Below are 20,851 nucleotides of genomic sequence, written 5' to 3' on the forward strand. Positions count from 1 at the left end.
GGGTAATAAGTAATAACCCTGAACCTACCCCTAAACCTAACCTTAACCCCTGTAGTTACCTTATATTACCCAGTATTTTCTTAGGTACACTGTAAGTACATGTACTGTAAAATAAAGTGCAATCTTAGATATTTTAGGCCTCATATTTCTAGCACCTCTTTGAGATACAAACCTGAACAAAAGTACATTGCTGTTTAATGTACTGTACAACCTAAGAGAGCTGGTCATAAGAGTGTGAACACTATATACTGTATATGTCTCTATGCAATTTTGTCTAGGATATTAAAAATGTGCCAACTATGCAGTACAAACCAAACCTTAACTGACAAACTAAGTCTGCATTGAATACCATCCACTAAAATTTGTTGCAAAAACAGTTAAAGCCTTTGTGACCCTCATGTTTATTCTCTTGTGACAGCATATTTGATCTGAACGCTGGCTGAACTAGGATTTGTTACACAGCATTCCTTTTTTATGAATACGCATAGTGCTGGTGGCTGTTGTGAGAATGGTTTTTCATTTAAATTTCTTTGTTTAAGTGTTTGAATGTGTGTCTGAACCCAAAGCATATGTTCCTGTGAGACTGTGCCCAAAATCAAGCCAATGCTGCTCAGGTTCTGCTGGGCCAGATGTTGAATGCTTCTCTGCCAGCCAATTCACTATATCACAATGTCAATTGCTGGGAAGAACTAACAGCTTGGCATGCTGTTCCCAGGTGTACCTAGTGTGTCATTTGGAGCTGTCTATGGAAATCGTGCCCTAGTTTTGTTGAATATTTCATGATGTTGTCAGGCTATTGTTTTGGGTTTGTCATATAGTGACGTGAATGTGTGTGTGTGTGTGTGTGTGTGTGTGTGTGTGTGTGTGTGTGTGTGTGTGTGTGTGTGTGTGTGTTTTAAAGATTTTCAATCCAAAAACTTGGAGTAGTGCACTGTATAGAGCAGGGATACCCTCTTGCATGCAGTGAGCAATATCACACAAAGAAATATCTGTATCACTCTACAGCTGTAGTGATCTAGAGCCATAGCTCACATCTACGTGTGTGATATTGCGTTTATACAACAGCTTGACGGCACAAGTGTGTAAATAAATAAGGAACAACAACAGAGCTATTTTGTGCGGAAATACTTCCTTCCGCCACGGATTCTAATCTCAAATTGACAGTTTAACAGTTGAGCCCAAACCTCCGTTACTAATTCTAAACATCACTTTAGAACTAGTAATGGAGGAACATTGAGTCACTTAATTGAAGCTTATTGTATTGTGTAGAGTAGAGTTTTATGAGAGAGATCGACTAAGTGAGTCCTTTTCTTCATCTGATAATCTTCAGGTCAATCTTACATTCATAATCACAACATCAGTTTGAATGTCCGCTGAGGAAAGTGATATCTTTGTCTTTGTCATTTTAACAATTAAGGGGATTTCCCATGATGTCTCTAGTCAGTGCAAGTTAAGATGTCTCTTATAAGGTGTTGTTTAAAGTAAAAACAACGTCCTTGTTTACAACCTTGTTTCAGTCACTTTCAGTATAAAAGTCTCTGCTACTGACTCACTCATAAAGATAGTCTTTTCTACCATCTAATGGAGCAATAATGTAACTTTCACTGAAATACAACATGTTATTTATATAAAATATTATGTATTGAAAAATAATATTTAAATAAACAATATTAACCATTATAAAAGTAAAATAAGTTACAATAGGAAATAAACATAAGAAAATAGTTCAGTCAAAAGTTCAAAAGCAGCCCTTATGGTACAGGATTTCAGTTTAATAAAAATACAAAGTTATGAAACTTAACTTTGCCCTTACGAAAATCGATTTGCCCGGAACAAGTAACACCAAAAAAGACCCTGAGGTATAATTCATTTTGAATTATACCTCATGTTTAAACCATATAAGAGATTCCATATAAGCAAATTCCCAAAGGAATGGCTTAGATCAAGGTGTTCTCGGTGGGTACTTGAGCGCTGAAAAGCGGCTGACGGTCTAGAGCTCACATCTCCGAAAATAGGCACTGTTTATATACAAGTCGCATATTTGAGGTCTAAATAACTACATTCTCGTCTAAAAAACTATTCTGTGACACAACAACAGTAGTATTTGTAAAAATATGGATGGATTTCCTCGTCAGCCATGACACTTGCTCTGAGAAATTCTGCAAGCGGAGTGATACAAACGGTGAAACGGTTCCAGTGGTGATACTGGTAGAATATGCATGGCTGGAAAAGGCTTTCAGCCAATCAAATTCGAGAACCAGAACAAGCTGTTGTATCAAATATAATGTAATATAATAATTTGGTAACACTTTATTTTAGGGTTCAATTCTCTCTAATAAGTTGCTTATTAGTATGTATATTACTAGGATATTGGCTGTTTATTAGTACTTATAAAGCACATATTAATGCCTTATTCTGCATGACCATATTCTACATCCCTTAATCCAACCCAATTCCTAAACTTAAACGCTAAAAATACTACTTTACTAACTATTAATACGCAGTAAATTAGGAGTTTATTGAGGCAAAAGTTGTAGTTAATAGTAAATGTGTTCCCCATACTAAAGTGTTACCAATAATTTTTACACAAATCAGTAATTATTATTGATGTACAGAGTCACATACTTGTACATTACATTCCAATTTTACTTGATATTGGCAGGACAATAAAAATGTTAAACTTAAGCTGTGATTGAAGTTAACTTGATATATTTTTTAATTTCTTCACGAAAGAAATAATTGGCAGACCCCTTTTAGTACCGCTCGCAGACCCCCTGTTGAAGACCCCTGCTATGATGGAACAAGAATTGTTGTATTAAATTATTATTTTTTTCTTCATACTGTCAGATATGCCAACTTGCACCATCTGGTGTTCACCAGTACATGAGATGAAACGTTGGTAAGTTTAATAGAAAACAGGATTAAAAAAGCACATGTGATGAAAGGCGCAGAAATACTAGGATTTGAAAGAGCAGGTGGGAGGCAGTAAAATGGATGGTTGATAGACAATGCCACTTGGGAGGATTCTCAGAAAACACCTTGTAATTAGTTGGAAAGCATAGTTTCAAAACACCTTGTCCTCTTCCCAGCCACCGGTGACTTCAAATTGCTGGAGGAGCTGGCTCAAAGGTAATGATCTCAGAATATTTGTTGCAGAACAAGTGCTGCTCCAGGGACCTTCTGTTTGCCGTGTCTCTGCTTTTACGTTTCTCCGTGCACTTTCTCTGTAAATAATGAGAGATGGTGACGGATGGAAACGGAGAGTGGGAGGATGAGAGAAGGAAATTGGGCTAGAAACAATGGAAGCATGTGAGAGAGATTACATGAAATGGCTGGACAAAAAGATAACTGGCTGTGTTTTTCACCGAAACTTAAGAAGACAGAAGTGACAGAAGTTGGGAGAGAATGAAAAAGAGAATCAAATCACTGACAGAAAGGCTTCCACAGTGGCGTATAAACCCCAGAAATGGTCTCCTCTGGGATGATGTCTGGCTATTTTCTTTCCATTACACACAGAGGCAACAGTCTTCTTTCTTTGTGCTATATTTGAAGCAAGATGTGAATATTCACAGTATACACAATAATTTCAGCTATATAAAATTAATATGTGAATATCACAATGATTTTAAATAGTTTTTTTATTTGATAATTAAAAGGATTGTTAGATACATAGATAGACAGACATAAATATATTGAGATATAAATATATAAAAAGGTTTTTTTCTCTCTCTGTCTCTCATCTGTAAGGGATAATTGTGAATAATGCCTTATTCTTCTATTCATCTTCATCTTAATAATCCTCAGCGGGTTTATTTTTATTTATTGTGAGAAGCATTTTAACGCTGGTGAATCTAACACTCATCCATTAATCTTCAGTTTGTGTTGATTTATTATTGCCACTGACCAGCTAAACCTTATTATTGAATGGGAACATTTTCCATAGACAACATTGGCGAGGTGACATTATTTTCGCTAATTGACAGCAGAGCACAGATGGCGTCGATAGAGCTTGACTTGTGTTTAACACTTTATGTTCCTTTAAGATATTTTAGGCCTAAATTGGGATTTATTTCCATAGTATTTATTTCAGCATAAATCTGAGAGAAACCATTCTGTCACACCATATGCTCATAATGATGTTCATTTTAAAATTCTGGACATTTAAATAACCGTGCCTTGTCAACCACCCACAAACACATGCCTACACAAACATGCACATATGCACACACACAAAAAAAGTATTTATAGTATAATAAATGCTTTTGACTTTGCGTAATCTTTCTTTGGAATGATTTTGGAATGAGATTAAAACAGCAGCCATAATATTTCAATTCAGCTTGGCAGCTCTATGAACTCATAAAAGCTAAAGCTTTGTCGGTAACACTTTAGATTACTGAAAATAAATGAACTAACTCCTATTAACTAGGAGTTTTCCCTCAATAAACTCCTACTGCTTATTGGTAGTTAGTGAGGTAGTTGTTGTAGTGGTTATGTTTAGGCATGAGGAAGGGTTAAGGGATCTGGTCATGCAGAATAAGCTTGTGCTTAATAGTAAGTACTAATAAGCAGCCTATAGTAATATGCATGCTAATAAGCAACTAGTGAATAGTGTTCCCAAATCTAAAGTGTGTTACCACTTTGCCTTTTGAAATCAGCTGCATCCGCTGAACTTTTACTTCAGAATCAGAATCAGAATGAGCTTTATTGGCAAGTATGCTTACACATACAAGGAATTTGTCTTGGTGACAGAAGCTTCCAGTGTACACACAGAATTACAGCGGATAATAAGTCAGATAATAAAAATAAAATAATTTAATACAAATAAATATATAGAAATACAAAATAGACAATATATTTATGTACAGGTTTATTATATACAATGCAAGGGAATGTGAATAAGAGGTATGGTATAAATATGAGTATAAATAGTGTACAGTGCTCTTATGACCAGATGGCAACAGTTCAAAGAGGAAGTGGCCTAGATGTTAGGTGTCCAGAGTGATTTTTACCAGCTCTTTTACTCAATCTGGATGAGTACAGTTCTTGGAGAGTGGGAAGGGGTGTAGCGATGATTCTTCCAGCAGTCCGGACTATCCTCTGTACTGTAGTCTTCTCAGGTCTGATTTGGTGGCCCAGCCGAATCAGACAGTAACAGTGCAGAGGACAGACTCTGTGACCGCAGAAGCGGCTCCTGTGGCAGATTCAACTTTCTCAGCTGATGAAGGAAAAACAACCTCTGCTGGGCCTTTTTCCACAATGGAGCCTATATGAGTGTCCCATTTCAAGTCCTGAGAGATGGTAGTGACTAGGAGCCTGAATGACTCCACTGTTGCCACAGTGCTGTTCATTATGGTGAGTGGGGGGAGTGCTGGGGGGGTTTCTCCTAAAGTCCACAATCATCTCCACTGTTTTGAGCGTGTTAAGCTCCAGGTTGTTGTGACTGCACCAGACAGACAGCTCTTTAACCTCCTGTCTGAAAGCAGAGGTCGATGAATGTGATGTCGTCTGCAATCTTCAGTAACTTGACAGAGGGGTCTTTTGCAGTGCAGTCAATGGTGTTGAGGGAGAAGAGCAGTGGGGAGAGCACACATCCCTTGGGGGGGGGGGGGGGGGTTCCCAATCTCACTAGCTGTTGCCTAGCTGTCGCCTAGCTGTCTGAAAGCTGATGATACCTTGACAGATGGAGCTAGGAACAGAGAGCTGGCTTAGTTTGGTCTGGAGGAGTGTTGGGATGATGGTGTTAAAAAGCCAAGCCGAAGTCCACAAATGAGATGAGATGATGTCTGATGAGATGTTACAGGATGTAGTGCAGTCCCATGTTGACTAACGGACATGTTGACATGCAGCAACGGGTCTGTAGTCATTCAGTACTGTGATTTTGGGTTTCTTTGGGATGGGGTGATGGTGGAGCATTTGAAGCAGGAAGGGACTTTGCATAGCTCCAATGGTCTGTTGAAGGTCTTTGTGAAGATAGGGGCCAGCTGATCAGGGCAGGATTTCAGACAGACTGGTGAAACGCCGTCTGGTGCTTTCAATAGCCGTGTTTACACTGTCGGGCCAAAGGCGACCATGCTAGTGGGGGCCAGTCGCATTTACACTGTCACTTCTGGGGCTTGATTGGGCCTTATCGGGGCCAACTGCCAGGGTTTTTTTTGATCCACCAAATACCTTGGGGTAACTGGGGCTTGAGCAGTGGTCATGAACAAAGGCAGAGTTTACCTGAGTCAGGAGAGGGTCAGCACTGCTGCTCATTTCCTATATTATCATACCAGGCTACTAGCCAACCTCAAAATTTAAGACATTTAAAACAATTTTCAGCTCAAAACCTACTTTCAGACACCAGTGTTTGTGAAATAACTTCCGATTGTGTTCTGATCACAGAATGAGGTAGAAATATATTTATATGCGATGCTAAAGGCTACTTATGCTAACCATTGTGATAACAAATGCACATATGTTTATGGGAAATACCAGAGACTGCTTAAAGAATGTAGACACATCATATATGATCATAATCGTGTATTTATTTGGTTTCATGTTTCATGTGTCTCTTTCCTGTGCCTTTGTTGATACCAGACTAGGTGTTAATAAATGCATGGAGAGAAGAACGGATGTGAGGTTCTGACCTTCCCTCCACACATGAAAATACAACAATGGAAGCAAGATATGGAAAAGGAAAACTCTTTAAATAGATTATTTTCTCAATGTCCAAAATGTTTTGTTTAGGAGCATACACACTTCCAAGTTATTATTTTTAATTAAATTGGTCACCAAAAGAAACAAACCTTGTACAATATGTTGATGGACAGCAGCACTCAGTGACTACTGTCAGACTATTCAATTGTAATGATAAAAGTACTGATAAAAGTATTCATAAAAACATGCTATCTATCTATTTCCTATGACTGAAAGGCTTATCAATATAGTTTTGTTTTTCCTGCATTGACCACTGCAATGCACTTCTTGCTGGGGTTCCTAAAACCACACTCAACAAATTGCAGTGTGTGCAAAAGTCTGCTGCTAGGATCCTGACTGGTGTCAGGAGAAATGAACACATCACTCCAACATTGAAGTCCTTGCACTGGCTCCCAGTCAGGTTCCGCATTGATTTTAAAATCCTTATGCTTAAATATACAGTATAAGGCCCCTCAGTATCTGTCTGCGCTTTTAACTTTATATATTCCTAAGCGTCATTTGCACTCCTCTAAAGCTGGCTTACTTGCTGTTCCATGTAAAACATGTTTGCGATCTGTAGGGGACTGGGCTTTCTCATCCTATGATGAACTCATAGTAGATGAGACTCATAGAACTCATACTTTTTTAAATCTTATCTAAAAATAAATTTTTGGGGGTTAACATTTTCTTGATGGTTTTAACTATTTTGTATTCCAGCGTGGGTTTTTGTTGTTGTTGTTGTTGTTGTTGTTTTGTACGCTTTGTATTTCTATGTGTATTTTTTTTCCTTGTATTCTTTGTAAAACCTTGAGAAGCTGCTTTGAAGGCGCTATATAAAGTAAAGTTTATTATTATTATCATTATTATTATAACTCAGATAAAGGCCATGTGTTTTTCTATTTTTAATTTATGTGTTCTGGCCTATACCATGAAGCCGGTTTAGGTGGCTAGCCAGGTATGTTTCAGTTTAGTTTGTGCCAACCCTGGGTTTTAGGCACCATGAAAGTGGTTTGGCTTTTAGCAGTGTTCATCGCCATAGTAACTTACGCTCCACGGCTAACCTGGTCGGGGCCAGGTTATGTTCCAGGGAAGAGGTTGCAACTTGGACCAATCAGCTGTGAGCAAAGTGACACATGTCTGATGCGATAAAGTCACCCCACCTGTTTCTACTCCAAATTAAAGGTCACTACATAGCAAATGATTTTTAAAGTCAAAATCGTCTGGCTTTTAGTAATGCTTATTTAGAATAATAAATTTGTATGATTTAGATATTATTTATGTAATTATTATACCCTTAATCGATCACACATGTACAATCTTAGTTCATCAATTATTATTACGCAGAGTTTAAACGAATAAATATATAAAGGTAACATAAATGACTAATAAAATAAAGTAGAACAAAATGACTACATGTGAGCTTAAATGTTCAATTCGCAACCCTGAGTTTGTTCAACCCTAGTCAGTCAGCAAGCATTTTTAGTGTTCAGGATGATATGAGCAATTTTTACACAATTATTTCAATGTTTGTTTGACCTTTTATCTGCTGCAACAAATATACACGTACAAGTAGCTGCTAATGACAGATGCAATATGCAGAGAAATTCAGAAATGCAATTAAATACAGCCCTAAAGGCATTACTTGCATGACTAGATGTCAATTAACAAGTTGGTGTCATTTGGGGGCAGAGACTACATCAGCTTTGCACATACTGTAGAACTTTAGCCTCTGGATGTTTAATCGTAGGATAAGAGTGTGCTCTATTGACTGTGCTCAAAGTCATTTTTCTTAATGCCTGGTTTTCCACTAAGTAATCCGCACTTCAGATTCCTGACACTTCTCAGTGCACCATGGGAGGCATATTCAATTCTTTATCAATAAGATATCTTATCAGATATTCTTTATCTGATATCTCTTTATCAGAGACCAAGTTGTGTAGTGATTAAAAGTTATTCTTAAAATATAAATATATATAAATAATTCAAAAAATATTAATTAACAGTTTACACAAACATTAAATGTATCATAACATGAAGTTTGGCAGGAGAATATTTACAATTTCTATCGCCCACACAATGTGGTCTCTGTGGTCAATGCCGGTGGTCATCATTACTAACCGTTGTGAATTAAAATTTAAAAGGAAAAGGAAAAGATAAATTCCAAGACTTCCAAGTAATACATATTTTAATTTAAAGTATTCAAATTTAATTTAATTTAATTTAATTTAGAGCTCAATATAGATACTTTGTAGCCTAATAAAACTATAGAGAGAGGCCTGCTCTGAAATTTCAACCTTCTAACTTATTGGAAAGGAATTGTACAACTCTAAATATGCTTTTTTCAGTTTTTATACCATAGGCCAGAGAGGTGTAGAAATGTCCAAGGATTAGAGAGTGTTTGAGGGCTAGTGTGAGATTTCAGCCTACTAACTTACTGAGAGAACCACTACAAAGATCAAAGCTGCAGTGGACCTTTGTCTAAATATGCATTTTCAGCTCACTTAACAGCAGGGTCAGAAAATCTGTAAAGAATATTTGAGTGTTTTAAGCCTTCCAGCTAGGAATGAGAAAGCATTTGTATATTTCAACTGGTAGATTTTTAGATGAAAAATGAATTCGCTTAGCCTAGTCGTCACGTCTGATATACTGTGTTTCTGTTTTAAAGTTGTCATGTCATTGTTTGCTGTTTGAAACTGACTGGACATTGTAATGGTCTTCAAGGTACATCACAGAACCTGACCTGATTCAAGTTTGACTGCATTCAACTGCATTCATGCTTATACAATTCATTCTATCAACATGTAGTTGTGAATGTTTTAAGTTCAATGGGTTGAGTCATACTCAGTATGTTTTCCTTTTTAAAATTCATTATGAAGGCCATGCTTCACGGCTTCCAATTAATAGATACAATACAAGTCAAAATTTCTTACATTTGAAGTAAAAAAAAAAAAAAAAAAGAGTAAAGCAGAAACAGATAATAGGAACAGTATAAGTCGAGTTTTGTACATGCAATGATAATATTTATTAGAAAAGAGTAAAAATATAGGCAATATCACCACTTATCTGATACCACCTACTCCCTCTACTAAATGACCAAGTTATACAATTTCTTAGGTAATTATAGCCATTTATTATTACATATTTGCTTTTTATTTTAACAACATTAACAGAACATGATAAACCATTTAATAACTTTTAAATGGAACATAACTAAATGTGCATGATTCTTTCTGTAAACATGAATGCTGTCTGTCTGTGACTACTTGCACTTTTCAGCATTTCTGCTCGTGTTCAGATGAATGAAAGGAAAATTAGTTCCTATCTTCCATATTTTCACTTTGAAGTTTATAATACACAATATTCAGGTTAAATAAATATATAATAAAAATGCTAATAACATTTTAATGTCAAAATAACATCGATTTGTCTGTCCATAGGAAGTAGAGACTTGACTACATAGATGATGAAAGGAATTCAACTTAGTCTCATTGCACAGTTATCAGGCTCAGTTCTGTTGACCCTCTTTATGCAAGGTTATGTTACAGTGAAACTAATTAAGTAAAGTGTTAAATATTCAGTCCTTCAACAGTATTGGTAATTAACCTAATTACACATTAGGTTAACTACCAGTCTTCACTTTGTTTTGAGCCAAAAATAGGAGGTTAGTATCTAGAATAATAATAAAGTAGGGATGCACCGATCTATCGGCCGCCGATATTTATCGGCCGATTTTTTATTAATTTAAAACCATCTGCATATCGGCAAAAGCATGAAAAAGGTTTATTAATTAACTGCTTGAAGGCAATGAGTTGCATGTCTGTTGCATATTCATAGTTTTTCTGTGGGTAAAATAATTAAATACTTACCAAAACAAAATGAAATCTATACAAAACAAAATATAGTTTGTCAGCTGTGGATCGGGGGTGGGGAAGTGCGCGCTGAATAGGAGTCTCGTAAAAATGTCTGGGCCTTTTTCAAAATCTCGGATAAAGACCAAAAAATAATTTTGCAACGCCATTTGCAACGAGTGTTCATCAGAAATATCAATAGGGGGTAGCACGGCTAAGAATTTCAACACATCCAATTTAATCTGCCACCTGAAAAAGCATCCTGAACAGCATGCTGCGTTCCTCAGTGCTGCCAAGAAAAAACTGCCGCCTCCCTGTGTTCCGACACCCTCTGTGGCTCAGGTATTTGAAAAAGTAAAAAAGTTTACTCAAGAAAGCATCAAAGCAAAGGCCATTACCCAAAAAAATATGGAATTTATCGCACTGGACGATCAGCCATTTTCCGTCGTTAAAGACGTGGGGATTTGGAGGCTTGTTGAACACCTTGAGCCACGTTACTCCCTACCTAGTCAGCGATATTTTTCAGACGTGTGCCTGGCAGACATGTACAATGTTGTAGCTGCGCATATACACAAGCTCTTGGCCACTGATATTTCAGCCATCAGTTTTACAACCGACATTTGGAGCTCTGATGTAAGCCCTACCTGTATGCTCAGTCTCACTGGGCAATGGATTGATAAAGATTTCAAATTGCAAAAAATATTGCTGCACGCACAAGAATTTACGGGTTCACACACATGCTTGATATGTGGAAAATAGACAAATTCAAGGTCCGTGCAGACAATGCAAGAAACATTACAAAGGCAATGGATGTCAGTGATGTTGCGAGTGTACCCTGCGTAGCACATTACAATTAGCTGTCAACGAGGGCTTGTTATGTCAATGGAGCATATCTGACATGATGGCAAAATGCCAATGAATAGTAGGCCACTTTAAGTATTCCCCTCTTGCATACTTACACAGTGTCCAAATTCAGCTGGGAATGCAACCAAAAATTCTTCCTCGAAACTTACCAGGGAGTAAAAACCACACAAAAAAAATGAAATTAAAGAAATATTGGAGAACAAAAATCACCTCTGAAGGTTGTCATGTTGTCTTATAGTATTTTTTTATCTTACTTTGTGCCTGTCTCTTATAATGTTGGTCAGATGAATGTTAAATGGATCCAATCCATGTTCAGTGAAAATAATTTGGTGCAGAAATAAACTAGCTAATGTATAGTACTGTATGCAAGTGACAAATATCGGTATCGGCCAGTTGTTTGTTGAAATCGGTATCGGCCAAAAAAAATCCTATCAATGCATCCCTATAATAAAGGGCTCAGCTGGGCATGGAGAAAAGGCACAGCTGCATAGAAGAAGAAAATTGATACACGCACCAATTTAATTTAGAGATATTGTAATAAAATGGGGATTTTATTAAAAAAGTATGTATTCAGTAGTTCAGTCCTGTTCAGAGCTGTGACAAAAAATTTCTAAAAACCCTCCAAACAAATCGTGTAGGCCTAGTATTTATATTACTATAAGGTGTATATGAAATATTATGACTAGGGCTGTCCATTTTCAGTTTTCAGGAATATTAATAATCAATTTCCATTCAAATTAATGATTGTTAAAGTTAAAGGTGGTATCAGTCATTTCAGGCCCAAAAATATTTTTATCACATTCATCTAATCTTTCCTAACGATCCGCTAGCTGCCCGCTCCATAAGCATGCCGTCAAAAAAACGCGTCTCTGTAGGCAGCCTAGGCTCTGAGATCTGCACACAAAAACAAATGGTTTAACCAAACACTCAGAACCAAAACAAATAGTGTTCCAACCAATCACCGACAGGGGGAGGGTGTTGTGAGGTTTTGAGCCAGCTTTTTCTTCAGCTCTGACTTCGCGTGCAGCCGTGCACGAGCACAAAACCTCACAACACCCTCCCCCTGTCGGTGATTGGTTGGAACACTATTTGTTTTGGTTTTGAGTGTTTGGCTAAACCATTTGTTTTTGTGTGCAGATCTCAGAGCCTAGGCTGCCTACAGAGATGCGTTTTTTTGACGGGCATGCTTATGGGGCGGGCAGCTAGCGGATCGTTAGGAAAGATTAGATGAAAGTGATAAAAATATTTTTGGGCCTGAAATCACTGATACCACCTTTAAAAGTGTAAAAAATTAAAAAATTTTATGTTAAAATACGTTCTTAAAAGAGTTTATTGTTCATTGTCTACTATTACTATGCCATTCATGGGTTTGTCTCCCTCAATAGTAAAAACATTGAGCCTCCAGGCACCATCAAAACACTGAGAGCGGCCCGCTCAGATCCGTCAATCTCTTTCCAGCTGGGCATGGCTATTGTAGCAGGCTGAGCCAGAGGCTGTTTAGCCGGCGGTGTGGGACCATGGCTGATGTGTTACATGGGAAAACACATTCAGCTTCGGTTCTAGAAGTGCAAACCAAAATTTGCTGCATTTAGACCTTTTATTAAACAAGTCATGAAAACATCAAAGTGAATGGCCATTGTGATGCAATGTGCTAAAATATCACGATGCACCCGTTCAGAGAGACAAATTGTATTAGTTTATAATGTTTATTTTGATGTGTCCAAGTGTAGACCGTCTCAAACAGTCGTGGCGCGTCATGTCAAAAATGCGCTTGGTCCAGAAACGTTATTATAAGCAAGATGCCCGCGTTTGCTCTGAACAGAGTGTTTGCTTACAACACAACTAAAAGTATTCCTAATATGCTGGACCTTTTATTAAAAGTAGCCTGCTTGAGACATGCAGACAAGAGCTGTGCTTGTGATATTTGAGTTGGGAGAGGCGGTATGGGTGAAAGGGCATGTAAGGGGCATTTGAAAGGTTGTTTGAAAATATGCTTTATTCTTGTAATTTTGCAAGGTGCCTTTAGTGTCATAGAAGTTTAATACATCACCTTTATCTTGGTTAAAGAAGTTACTGCTCACCACTGGAATGCCAATTTTCTTTACTTCTCGTCTGTCATAAGTGCTGTGGTGTCTGTTACCAGACACTGGAGGCGCACAAATAGTGCTCTTCACATGAAGTGCACCAGTCTATTAAAGGTAATTGCAGAGAGGCTAGCAATAGCAAGTTAGCTTTGAAAGTATGAGATCCCACCCTCCCTTCAAAGCATCTCGAAAGCCTCACCTCCTCCAAAACACATGAATGCACACAGAAGATTCTGCAAAGTGTTACAGCGTTAAATTACCTAATTTCTCAAAGCACATAACATTACAATAATAATGATCGCAAAAAAACGTACAGAGCTCTTACTTGTACCACCTGACTGCTGCAGATTCATTTCGGCGTTGATATTGTTGACATAGAAACGCATCAATCCGAGTCTGAGGATGTGAACAGCTCCGGGTAGAACATCGAGGGTTGCCATTTTATAATTACTGTTATGACATGCTGTTAGCACTACATAAGCTCATTGTTTTGATTCAGGAGGAACTGTAAAAGGCGACTGCAGTTTGGTTTTGGGGCTGTTTGTCTACAACTCTGCATAGCCTATACGGAACGCGCTGATGATGTGTGATGTTTGCGTGAGCAGGGTGTTCGGAGTTATGGAAATAAATATGTTGACTGGAAGTGAAATGCAATGATTGGACGAACATTTTTTGGTCCTGAAACTTCAGCAGAAAATATATGTACATGTTTTAATATTTGAACCACTGCTATCAGGATGTGAAGAGAGTTTCAACCAGTATAACAAAAAGTGTTTCTAAAACAAATTGCCTACCAATGTTTCTGAGCCATGCACTCTATCAGATTCCAAAAGCAAACAACAAACAGTGCTAATATACCCTCACCATGTGCTTTAGTATGGAAATACTGTATATCCTAACTTTTATCTCCATACTGAAATCGCTGTTGGCCATGATAGTGATTCTTCTTTTCTGAATCGTCAAAATATCAGGATGCCGTGATTCCAGAGACTGTAGTATACACAGTGAGTTTTTAAAAGCTTAGCTTAAATGTATGCTATAGTGATGGGGACGAGACCGCCTATGCCGAGTCCGAGTCAAGACCGAGTCTTTGAAGGGTCGAGTCTGAGTCAAGGCCGAGTCTTTGAAGGGTCGAGTCTGAGTCAAGACCGAGTCTTTGTAAAAACAAGTCCGAGTCGAGTCCGAGAAAGCAGAAATGGGTCTCGAGACCGGACTCGAGTACTACATCACTAGTATGCTATAAACAAATAGTGCCCATAAAAGACTGTTGAGAATGTATTTTCAATTGAAATGGGAGTGGAAAGCTTGGTCCTGGTACTGGTGGAGCTAAATGGTATTAGTTACATCACAACTTGACAAGCAGATTTCTCCTTCTGCTCATCTGAACACGAGCAAAGATGCTTAAAGACACACAGACAGCGCTGACCTCTGACATCTCACTCACAGTGCTTATTCAAACAGAGAAGTGCTTATTAGAAATGACAGAGAGGCAGAATAACATTGTCACCATAAATAATGCTGAAGTGCTTGTTGTTCACAGTGTTTGTAGTGCCCATTATTTTACTTGCGGATTAATTTTTTCAATCAAGGCAAGGGTGCACGTTTCACATTATACAGTACATGCAGCTTGCAAGGTGTAACTGTATATAATGCATAAGTTGCCTTGTTGTGATGTTGGAAGGGGAGTGTCAAACACTGATCTGTAATATAGATAATGTCAAATAATATGTATAATCTATATAGAGAAAGTAAATATGTAGTGAATTATGATGAATGATTTTGCAAGTTATTTTAATTTTTTTATGCTGCATTTCAATCATTTTAATGGTTTGATGTAGGAAAAATCTGTAAAGTTAGTCATCCGAACTCGGTTTGCTTTATGTAAAAACGTTTAGTTTCGTTCAAATGTATGAATAAGTGATATCAATTTATATCAACAATTTTCAGCATTTTGAGTGCAGATGTAGTTATTTGGGTTAATTGTTGTTTTGACTTCCATGTTATGTATCCGACTTGTTATGTGTGACGCCCTAATAATGAATGCCTGACTTTCACAGGAAAACATAACTATGTTACGAGGTGGCGATTTTATATTAAATTGTTCGACGTGAATCATACATAAATGTACGATTATTTGAAAAAAGTAAGCATGAAGGTCCACCCCTAAACAACGTAAGAAGATCATGTAAGAATGAGATTGTACGAATACATACAAATTACCCTAGCCTGGCAAGCCAGACCTACATCAAGATGTTAGGTCTGGAAACTCACCATAGACACGGCTCAATCCGAGGGGCGGGATAAACGGCTGTCATTCAGATTCCCTCTGCACGCAATAGGACAGCGCTTCAGCCAACCAGAGCGTTTTCCCAACAGCGGAGCTAGTTGATAGATTCAACTTTTGCCATATCTGCTTGGCAAAACGACGAACACATCTTCCTTTTTTTAAGAATGACTTAAGTGCCGTTCTTTGCTCTTTTCTCAAAGAAAATCTTTGAGTCTCCAAGTCCTCCAGAGTCACGGCCAAAGCCGATTCGAAAGACCGTTGTTCTCCAGCAGCAGCCGCCATTCTTTGTTTTCAAGTGGCAGCAGTTGACCGTCGCAACTCTGTCGTCATTATGTTAAGCCCACCCCGCCTACTCTATACACGACGTGATTGGCCTGACCCAATTTAGTTTTTTGCAGCTAGAAGGTCTATTGAGAGTTGCTAGACCCCCCTGGCTGCGAAATACATTTTGCTGCCGCTAGGGTGCGTCTAGATTTCTAGGCTAAAATTACCCACCAATTTGCCAAAATGTGAAATAGTTACGGATTACCATGAGATTGTGTTGCTCTAACGGTGTCTCATGATAACCAGCCAAACCTTGATCCCATGGCAAAAGCTCAGAATTAATATTGCTTGAAGAAAAAAAAAGGTTTGATTGTATTTTGCTTTTTAATTAGAAAGAATGTGTCTATAATCAAAAACTAAGCCTGATGCAGTTAAGTAAAACCTTGGTATTGGTTCCCCAGATAGCTGTTCTGAACTGCTGTACTCAGAACTCCAGTTTGGAGAAGCAAAATAAGTGTTTATTCTCCATGTCCCACCTGAGAGCAGAATGCCAGTGTGACTGGTATCTTGTGGTGACATTACGTCAGCTGGGAATCTGTTGCACGCAACAGATCAGATAGAGCAAACATGAAATTTTCCATGGTACCTTCATATGCATTGATTCCTACGTTCTTCTGACGTCCAGGAACTTGTTTCTGTCCTATAGGGAAGACTTTAAAAGGTACAGACCCACTGGGTGCAATAAGTCTCTCATTCATTATTTAACAGATCGGATGATGACTCCTTAGAAATTAGATAAGCTGTAAGATATGCTCAGGGACTGCTTTAACAAACTTATTTCCTCCTGAGTCCTGGAGCCCTTGTTTGTGTTTAACAAGCTCCTGCGCTGTAACATTTTGCCGTTGCTCGGTAATTGATGTTTGTGCCGCCTCTGTGTGCAGGTATTGAGTTTGCAGAGTACTAAGTGAGAAACAATGACAGTTGGTGCTCGAAAAAATTTGCCTTTCCAATCTTTGTCACTTATTTTTTTTAAAGTCTTAACTTTTCTATTAATAAGTTTTGTCCATATAACAGTACAGCATCTGTTCCTTGCTGTTGCTTGTTTGTTCTTGTTCTTTGATATGGTTTTGGCTCACCGCTCACACTGTGTGATGTAAAAGCATTCGCCACAAGCATAGCTTTCTGAGTTTCAGGCTTCCTTTGAGGGATGTTATCTGGGCTCGGTTAAAGCAAACTGTGTTCCATGGCTGACCATCAACCACTCTTTAAAAAATAAATAAGCTTTGACCAAAAGAGAATTTCTAAGGCTTCAATTACCTGATTAAAGGGCTTGGAGGAATGTAATGGCATTGTGAACAGCTTGATAACACTTTTATTTTTAATTTCAGCAAATAATATCTGATTTTACTCTCTTTGAAAGAACTAAAAGTCCACCAAAAGTAGAAAAGAAGTGCAGTACTGTGCAAATGATGCTGTAAATAAGGATATTTGCAATCACCATGAATAATATTTATCACTGCACTTCGAATCTCTAATCAAAATAATATTTGGTGTCTTCAAAGCAGTACACTTTCAAGGTAATTTGCAGGTAGGTTTTTGAGCTGAGCATTTTAGAAACTTTCTCATGCTTCATCTATGGATTTTGACTGGCATTTTTTCCTCACTTGCTTCAGTCTCTTCGAGTAATTCCAGGCTGACTCGACGAGGTTGAGATCAGGGCTCTGTGTGGGTCATACCATCTGTTGCAGTACTTGTTCTACAAAAATCTTATGACAATATTAGGAAAAGAAAGGTTTGGATTTGTACTGAAACACTAAAGCAGAATTTTAAAACTAATATTCCCAAGCTGTGTGGTTCTGGTGTGGCAACCGGAGCCACTGGAGAGCACCATCACGGATCAGTGTGGATTGTAATGGGTTGTTGAGTCCATAACTAAAGAAATAAATAACAGCAAAGTCTGGAAGGTCGGTGAAATTAGCAATACCTAGGAAGTCCTGAATGTGGCCATATATAAATGCTTCATTCATTGATTCATTCATTCATTGAGCGAGGGAGTTCCCTGACGAAGGCGGACTAGACGAACTGCTGGATCCATGGTATAATGGTATATCCGGGTCTTACTCGGTTGCTGGATCTGTACATGGTGAGGTTTCTGATACAAACTGTTCCGAGACTTAAGTGAAGATCTAAATGCAGCATTTAATAGGACAGTCCAGAATCGTAATCAAAACAGCAGGCAATGGGTCAAACCACTCAATCCAAATAAACAACAAGGCAGGAAACACATAAAAAGTGTAATCCACAAGACAGACAGAGAATCCAAAAACCAAGAGACATAAAATCAGCAATAACACTCAGAGATGCAGTGTAACAACAACAAACAACAACTGAAGCACAGAGGTTTAAATAGACAGGTTAACAAGGGGCTGACGAGGGACAGGTGTTGGTGATTTGATGTCATGGGAACTAATGAGGTTAACTATGGCGACAAACAAGGTACAAGGAAAAACAGGATAGATCTATCTATCTATCTATCTATCTATCTATCTATCTATCTATCTATCTATCTATCTATCTATCTATCTATCTATCTATCTATCTATCTATCTATCTATCTATCTATCTATCTATCTATCTATCTATCTGTCAGTGTAAATCAATCTGTCTATCCATCCATCCATCCATCCAGTCTGTGTTCCCTCTTAGTTATAAAGCTCAACAGAAATGCTGATAATCCCTGATACATCTAAGCCATTTGCCCTCTTCCACTCTGGATTATTGCTTTACTGAAGAAATCCCCTGATACAGACACAGGTTATTAAGGAAACCTAAATTGCCTCACTGGAGGGAAGAGCAGCTCAGTGACTAGGAGTTCATTTAAATTGAGTTTATATCATTAGGACAGATTAAACACTAAAGACCCTTTATCCAACCGTAATCATTATCTGTTTGTTTTGATGCTCAAATGGGTGTGCGTGACTCTCACTAAACATTATCATGGGAATGTTCCCTATGATACAAAAGACATAAATCAACAAGGAAGTATAGCATAGCAACAAAAAGTTTGTAGCTTTACCTGGATACAAGGATTTCTGCTCCAGTAGATTTTCATTATTTGTCAGAAGCTGTATATCGTCAATTCCCTTACTTCCAAATGTTTTAAAGTATCCCTATTGTGTGAGAAAATAAGCGGAAACACAACCTGCTTGACCCTGACTAACTATGTAAAAGGTTTGTGTTACATTTAACCCCGCGTTAAGGCCTGTTCACACCGGGACGAATTTCGCGCGCGATATTCGCCGACGTTTAACGCCTCGTGACTAAACAAAGGGCACCAATGTGAGTGTGCACACCGACGCGAAAAACGCCACGTGTAAAAGCGTCATTTTTTAAAAAACGCCTCGGGTTCGTTTTTTTGGTTTGACGCGCCGTGTCAAAAACTATCCGACCAATGAGATTGGCGCTTTTGCTCACGTGTCTGGAGCTTCTGAAGTTACAGTAAAACACAACTTGGGGGCGCTCAAACACAAAACGGTCTTGCCGAGCACACATACGTAACGGCGAAGAAGATATATGCCGAGTAGCGTCTAAACACTGCCGGGAAGAAATAAGACGAGGAAGATGCAAGGCAAGATGAATGTAGAGCTGCTGGTCTCGTTGGTGTCGGAACATAAAGAACTATATGACAAACGCGACAGTGACTACAAAAATCTTGATAAAAGAGAACTGTTATGGAGTGGTATTAAGCGCCATCTAATGTCAGGGAATGAATTTGCATGTTCACGTCAGCGAAAATCGCTTGGGTGTGAACACAAAAAACGCGTTGAAAAACGCTGGCGAATAACGCGCGCCGATATTCGTCCCGGTGTGTACGGGCCTTTAGGTTGTGCCCAGCACTCCCCTAAGTACCTCCCCAAAACAACAAATCGAGCACAGTGAAATGCCAAACTCAACTGGGATGTACCAGATGACAGGGTTTATTTAATCGCTATGCTCTATGAAGCAAAAAATTGTTCTTCAGATTGGCTTATTTTGTTTACATGTGTTTTATAATGTAATAATGGTATGGTGACAATAAATACTTGAACATTGTCTCCTAGAAACAAGTTTTCTTTCAGTGTTGTCACTCTGCTGCATGCAAATGGACTGTAACTAATTGTGTTTAACCACTGAAACACTCTGTCTTAGAATATGTATTTTTGCTTGAAGGGGCATTATACTTGCCGTCTGTCAGATGTCAAAACATCTGGCAAAAGAAGAACTTTAGTCACAGTAATTATTATCAGGATGTCAGAGCCTTTCACAGAAGAACAACAAAACGACAGCAGTGGGACCAGATTGTTTTGTTGCCCAGAGGACGTCTCAAATATTATAACCCTTTTATGTTATTGTCTAATGAGAATAGACTCGTCAGTGCATGTAATGCTGTTTTAACTCAACATTGTAGCAAAGTGAGCAAGCAAGCAAAGAGCAAAACAACAAACTTGACTTTTAGGTCGAAGAAAAACTAAATCTATTTAGTATTCCATTCAATTGATTTGTGAAGTGCTTCTAAATATGCTTATTATTCTAAAGCAGCTTTACAAAAAATAGTGGCAAGGAAAAACTCCTTTAGATGTTTGAGAAGACGAGAAATAAATAAATAAATGCAAATTATGTAATGTAGCCACAAAATATTGAATAGTTTGTTGCTTAATTAAATATGAATACAATGACTAAAACAATAGGTATCCATGCAAAATGCATTTATTTGTATTAAACCAGAGAACAAACAATTTGAGTTCAAGGTCTATGGGTGAACATAAAATGTGAAGGAAAACAGGGTTTGA

General features: G+C 38.0%; 1 protein-coding gene across 1 annotated transcript in view; it reads left to right on the top strand.

The window, feature by feature from the left end:
* pde4ba (phosphodiesterase 4B, cAMP-specific a) overlaps positions 1-20,851 on the top strand; it is a 159,387-nt gene that overhangs the window by 8,020 nt on the left and 130,516 nt on the right. The window lies entirely within an intron of this gene.

Source organism: Scardinius erythrophthalmus, assembly GCF_964197995.2.
Source record: "Scardinius erythrophthalmus genome assembly, chromosome: 12".
NCBI lineage: Eukaryota > Metazoa > Chordata > Actinopteri > Cypriniformes > Leuciscidae > Scardinius > Scardinius erythrophthalmus.